The sequence below is a fragment of the Alnus glutinosa genome, chromosome 2 (genome assembly GCF_958979055.1).
Source record: "Alnus glutinosa chromosome 2, dhAlnGlut1.1, whole genome shotgun sequence".
Taxonomy (NCBI): domain Eukaryota; kingdom Viridiplantae; phylum Streptophyta; class Magnoliopsida; order Fagales; family Betulaceae; genus Alnus; species Alnus glutinosa.
Window position 1 is genome coordinate 9,143,038 of NC_084887.1, and position 7,726 is coordinate 9,150,763.

Here is a 7,726-nt window from a genome sequence, read left to right on the forward strand (position 1 = left end):
AGTGAGTCGAAAACATAAGGCAAAGAATGTTCCTCAAAATGGACTCTTGTAGATTTGAATTTTGGTGAGAATGTGGAGGATTATAGGATGTGGAGGATTATGGAATGGCTTTGGAGGGCAATCATAGTGGATTAAGGTTCATGAAATCAAGGTCTTAACCCATGGGCTTAGGGATTGCTTGATGGGGGTAATTGAATTGGTTTCCACTTGCTTCCTCCCAAATTCCCAAGGATAGTATGTAAGATATTATCTCCATATATGGCCTATATGCCACATATACGGTGTTTATTATATTTATTGTAAATATAATATACGGTATTATGGTTATGGTAAATTCTATTAATTTAGATTACCGTAATGGAATCATTTAATTGATTTAAAAATCAATTAATAATATTGTTTCCTTGATGGGAGGAACAATACGGTATTTACCATATTTGAGGGTCCCTGACCTAGCCTATAAATTAATAGCCTGTGTACACCATCAGTACGGCAATACAGTCATAGGCATAGGTTAGAAGATCCCTTAGATAATCTTTCCTTGTTCTTCAGATGGATCGTGGAAACGCTTGAGCAAATATGGCTAGAGGTAAGCCAGAATTCTGTCTTATTTGTTTTCCGCTGCTCATGTTAGTTTAAGCAATATGTTTACATGTATTCTAACATGTGGTATCAGAGCCAACTTTTATGCTATTTTGCTTAGCAATAAGTTTTTGTTGAATCCATAATTTCTGTGAACATAGTCTGTTTTTTATTGTTCATGTTCGGTTATTAAATCATAGTTTTGTGAACATATTTTTGTTCAATCCAGTAGATGTTTTGTGAATAGAATTAAATTTTGTTGTTCACATACTTTTGAAAACTCATAAATTTAATATGGCAATTTTTTTTTTTTTTATTATTATCACTATTCTGTGTATTGTGATATACTGCCTATTTTTGAGTTGCCGTAATCTTGATATGGGTATTTTCATAAAGGGGTGGCGGCTAGGGTTCCAATTTTTAGGGTTTTCAACCCATCTGGAACATTACGGGTCGGGTTGGTTGGTGACCCGGTAGGGTTTCGACCCATTAAGGTTTCTGGATTGGATATATTTCGGGTAGGGTTTTTTAAAACCCATGCAGTTTTGGGCCATTTAAGTGGGCTGACCCATGGGCCAGCACTATACATAGGCCCAGAGGCCCGACCCGATTAAGTGGGTTGACCTAATTGCCCAATACAGTAGCCCATTTGGAGTCTTGTGACCCAAAAGCCCAACCCAATATAGTAGCCCATTATAGTAGATTTTAAATAAAATTAAAAATAGTAGGCTCATGTGGGATTTAGAACTTAGGTTGACCAAGTGTAAAGGGCTAAGGCCATTTACTAAACCATTGAGCCATGTATTTTATTATGTCCTCATGTTGCAATTTTATTTCTCTTATGATTTGCATTGATCTGTATTAAAATTATTATTTCTTTAATACATAAATTGAGGACTATTTTTTAATTGTTAAATTTATATTGTTTAAATATAAATTGCTTGATGCCTAGACTTAAGAATAATTAACAATACTATATACGCTGGTGTGTTTACAGTAATATCCAAGAATGCAATGTCTAGAAAAGTTCTGGTTAGGAAAGTCTTGGGATTTAAGTGTGTCCAAGTGACCCCCCTCACTTTCCTGGGAACTCACCTGGTTGCACCTTGGAAAATACTGTTTACCTCATTTAGGTATTGGTTTGTTATACTCCTGGGGCTATTAAGGGGGCATCTATAAAGTTGTTAGATGTTAATGAAGTCGCAATTATCATAATGATTTTGGGGAGCCACAGCATCCCAAATTTGGATGATAATTGCATCAGGATTACACACATGTAATTATCATTATGATTTTGGGGAGCCACATCATCCCGATTTTTAATGTAATTACATCAGGATTACACATAAGAACATCATAAAGAATTTTGTTAGATGTTCATAAACTGCAGAGTGATTATTATGATTTTTGGGAGAGCCACAGCATCTCGATTTTATAATAATTGCATAAAGATCATACACATGAACTTCATATAGAAAAATTAACATCGTCTTGTAATTAATTCATAAATTTAATTACTTATCCCCACAAGGAAGTTTTTTATTTTTATACTTAATTAGAATAAGATAACAAATTTAGTATTGAAAGTAAAATTTTCTCTTGGTTGCCCACAGGTACGGAGAATTTTATTTATCAATATTTAAATTTATTAGTCTTATTGATAAAGAGTAAATTTCATGCATGATGCAACCTTTGCCCACAGGTAGGTTGAAATTTACTATTTAAATTGGCATTGACTAATTTAAAATAAAGTTAACATCGTCTTGTAATTAATTCATAAATTTAATTACTTATCCCCATAGGGAAGTTTTTATTTTTATGGCTTAATTAGAATAAGATAACAAATTTAGTATTAAAAGTAAAATTTCTCTCCGAAGAATTTTATTTTTTAATATTTAAATTTGTTTTAGTCTTATTAATAAAGACTAAATTTCATGCGTGATGCAACATTTGCCCACAGGTAGGTTGAAATTTACTATTTACTATTTAAATTGGCATTGGCCAATTTAAAATAAAGTTACTTCATAGCATTAAAGTATTTTTATTTTAATATTCTTGGTGATTGCAGCTATTCCTGTTACTCTATCTTTTGGTAGTTTTATATTCCAATACATTATGGTAATATTTTTCTGAATGGAAAAGGATTAATATGCCTTTTCATTTGAGTGTTTCTAATTCCATTATGGGAATGAAGGATATTGTAGTTTAGCTTAAGTCCCTAAAGATTGAGATTTTTTGAGTCATTATTGGTCATTTTATTTCTTTTTTTTTTTTTTTTTGAATTCTCTCTTCTAAGTACATAATTTTTTCTTGTAACACACGTAAAGATAAATGGTTAGTAAATAAACTTCTAACCATGTGTGTTCAAGGATATGAGAGAATTCAAGTGTTCACATGATTACTCATGTCAAGGGAAGGACCAATAAATGCAATCATGTCCAACACTTAAAGTATGAGAATAAGGTGCCAATAAAGTATTATGGCAATCAAGATACTTATTTCTCATGCAATAAGGAAAATTAAGGGCATATAAAGAAATATTGCATGAAGTATAAGAAATGACTGAAAATAAGGATAATCTCATATATCTGGTATGTCGTGAATCTCTTTGAGTGATTCATTCAAATATATTGTGGATTGTTTATGGTTTAACAATCCACGTTGTCAACACAAATGCAGAGTTTTTTTTTTTTTTAAATGAATAACACGTATTTATAATTTGAGGTTGTTGGAATCTATAGGTTAATTTTGAGATTCAGTTATAATTTTTACCTCAAAAATGATTTATATTCCATAATCTTTTAGAAATTTATTTTTCTAGTTTGGCTTGTTAAAAATTTCAATTTTATTTTAAATTTGAAATTTTTCTTATTTTTGGTGGAATATTAGTTGGGGTTTATTTAAAGTCTATTTAAAATTGACCTACATCCCAATTTTTGAAACAAAATTATTTGTTTATTTCTGCATACTGATGTTGACGTAAAGTAGAGTCTTTGAGAATTTAAAAATGCTCTTGTTATGGTTTTGGAGATTGAAATATATCTCCATATAGAAAATAAAAGTTGGCAATTTACTGACTTTGGTACTTGTGTGGACTGCATAAGGGAAAGCATACCAACAAGACCACTAGAGGTGCCAAAGAGAGCCTTTTGAGATTCTTGAGATCATGTACATTGAAAGGTGTTGATCTTTTCATACTCATTGCCTAAATGGTCAGAGATATTTTTATCTCTTTTAGTGATGACCATATAAAGTTTATGTATCTCTATCTTCTAAATATTAAAGCTGGGGTATTGAATGCTTTCAATACCTATAAGGAAGAAGAAGAGAAACAATATGAAGATTATAAGATCTAATATATGCATAGAGTATTAAGGTAGGTACACACAAAAGGGGAAATGATTAGTAATACTAATCTGCTATTACCCTTATAGAGTAAAACTTTGAAGACCGTTGTGTATATGTTAAACAGGATTCCATCTAAGGTTGTCCTTAAGACACCTTTTAAAGTATGAAATAGATGGAAGCTTAGTTTAAATTATTTACACATATGGGGTCGCCTTGCTAAAGAGAGGATTTATAATCCCCACCTTAGAAAATTAGATTCAAGAACAACCAGCGGATCTTTTATAAGCTATCTAGTAAATTTTAAAGGGTTTTAATGTTTTATTATCCTTCATATAATCCTAGAGTTGTTGATTGTAAAATTTCTAGAGGATGCGGAACCTAGTGGGAGTGCTCATTCACATAAATTGGAATTTGAGGAAGCACTAGAGTTAGCCAAATTTCCTCCTCATAGAGGATGATTGATTGTATTAAGGGAAAATCAGATTGATTATCCTGAGACACAATCACTTCTAGAACAACCAACTCATACAGAACAGGTTCAAAATCTATTCTCCCATTGCAAAATGCAGAGGAAGTAGAATTAAGAAAAATCCTATAGAATAAGGAGATCAACAATTCTTAGTGATCATGTTGTATATCTCCCAGAGTCTGATGTTGACATTGAACATAAAGATGATCCAAAATTGTTTCACATGCTATGAGTGGAGAAAACTCCACATAGTGATTCAATGCCATGAAGTAAGAGATAAATCTATGGCTCAAAAGTCAAGCTAGACTCGTAGCCAATGGTTTTACTCATAAAGAAGGCATTGATTATCATGAAACATTCTCTCCAGTGTCTAAGAATGGTTCACCAAGATAATCATAGCATTAGTAGCTCATTTTTTAACCTAGAGCTACATCAAATGGATGTGAGAACAACTTTCGAGAATAGAGATTTCAAGTAAGAGATTTACATGAAACGATTAAAAGGGTTTTATAAATAACAGTCAGAAAGCTTGCAAATTAAAGAATTCTATTTATGGGCTGTAATAGATTTCTCATCGGTGATATACTTTTTGCAAGGTTATTATTTTATTATTTATTGAAAAACCTTGTTAATTAGTATATATACCTAAAGGTTAGTGGGAGTACAATAATCTTTCTAGTCCTATATGTGGATATTATTTTTTGCAAGTTCTGATTTAGGTTTGCTACATAAAGTTCATTTCACAAAACTTTGAAATGAAGGATTTGGGTGAAATCTCTTATGTCTTTTGACATAGGGATTCACAGAGACATAAAGAATATTAACATTGTCTCGGAAGGCCTACATTGAAAAAGTTTTGGGAAGATTTAGAATGAAGGATTATGTACCTTCAGTAGCAATTAAGAGGGACCAATTAAATACAAATTAATGTCCCAAAAGGTATTGGAATAAGGGCAGATGAAAAGTTTTAAGCGTCTGCATTATACATAACCATATGACTGACAATAAGTATATTGAGTCAATAAAGTGCTGCAAATAAAGTCTTGCAGTATATGCAAGGAACCAAGAAGTACAACTTAACCTAAGGATACACTTTCCATTTGAAGGTGGTTAGTTGTTTTGCTGATTATGTAGATAGTAGAAAGTCTACTTTAGGGTATATATCTTTTTATTGAGAGATATATCTTAAAGATGCAGTATGCAGACTATGGTTGCTAAGTCTACCAAGAAAGCTAAAATTCTAGCGTGCTATGAATTTAGTACACAGACATGATGGATGAGACATTTTGTTGAAAGTCTCAATATTGTCGATTTCACAGTTAGACCATAAAGATACTCTGCGGTAATTCTACTATAATCTTCTTTTATAAGAATAAAGAGTAGAAGTAGAAGTAAATCGACATCAAGTATCTCAGTACGAGAGATAACATTAAGAGACATAAAAGGTCTATTGAGCATATAAGTACTGAATTAATGATTGCGGATCCCATGACTTAAAGTTACCGGTAAATAAAGAATAAAGTCATGCGGAATATATGAGACTCATTAATTCATTTTTTTGCTTGGTTTGTCTCTTTTTGGTCTATAGACATAAAGTTATTATAATAAAGATTTTGTGCACATTTGTTATTTTATCCATGAGGATAAATAAAGTTGGACCCGAATGACTTATAGGAAGTTCATTCATAAAGCTTAATTATCCATAAGGTACTCATATAATGAGTGTTTTACATTGTGATACATGGAAGGGACGACCTAATTTTATAATGGTTTTACCGCCATGATTCGTGTGAAACATTTCTTATCTGAGTTGGAGGATTCCATAAGTGATTGGCTAAACTAAAGAACCTAATACCATAAGGTCATGTGTCATAAAGGCCAAGTGGGAGAATGTAAGATATTATCTCCATATATGGCCTATATGCCACATATACGGTGTTTATTATATTTATTGTAAATATAATATACGGTATTATGGTTATGGTAATTTCTATTAATTTAGATTACCGTAATGGAATCATTTAATTGATTTAAAAATCAATTAATAATATTGTTTCCTTGATGGGAGGAACAATACGGTATTTACCATATTTGAGGGTCCCTGACCTAACTTATAAATTAATAGCCTGTGTACATCATCAGTACGGCAATACAGTCATAGGCATAGGTTAGAAAATCCCTTAGATAATCTTTTATTGTTCTTCAGATGGATCGTGGAAACGCTTGAGCAAATATGGCTAGAGGTAAGCCTTTGTTTTTCGCTGCACATGTTAGTTTAAGCAATATGTTTACATATATTCTAACAGGTTTCACATAGGTGTGAGTTTGGGCTAAGGAATTAAGCAAAGTAAAAAAATTGACGGAATCAAAAACTATTATTCACAATTTTTGCAATTTCATTTTCAATTTTTTTTTTTTTTTTTTGCAAGTTAGCTCCGTCTGTTTTAACCAACACAAAATATTTTCGGTTAAATATACTTTTACACTTTCAACTAACAACCATTTTTGATAAAGCCCCAAGAGCTAACAATTGTGATACTTAGACCCTTAAACTAACATTTTGTTGCAAATAAATAGCTTTTATGCAATTTTTCTAAAAATACCCCTATTTTAAAAAAATTAAAAATTAAAAAAAGAGACATGTTATATGCATATCTCTTGTATATATTTTATATATAATTTTTCTAAATCAACTGTTGAATCTATATGACCCACATGTATCTGTACAAAAAATGTACAAGAGATGTGCAAAAATCATTTATCAAAAAAATAATAATCAAAATTCCATGTAAATTCTTTCCATGCTAATCGAACCTTACTTTATGTATTTTAGAATTTAATCAATTTTATTTTATATAAATTTAACTATTATTTTCTTAAGAAAATATGGATATTTTTGGAAGGATGACAGAAAAATGGTTTAGTTGCAACAAATTAGTAGTTTGATGGGTATAAATGTCATACTTGTTAGTTCGTGGGGCTTTATAAAAAATGGTTGTTAGTTGAGGGAGACAAACTATATTTAACCCAAATATTTTCCAAAAAACTATTGATGTTTTGATGTTTGATTGCCAATCTTAAATGTTTTCCTACAAACATTTGCTGGTCTTTAGTTCACATTAGAGGGTTGCGTTGGCCAACAGTGGCCCTCATGGAGGCTGTGCTGGTGGCGTGGCTTCCACAAAGATCGTGTCGATGGGAGAGATTTTTGGGGTGTGTAAAAATGGTTGCATTTAAAACAAAAACAAAAACAATTTTATGAAAATAAAAAGAGGTTTATGATTGATACGTTTTTGTTAATATTTTTCATGGGTTTAAAACAAATAT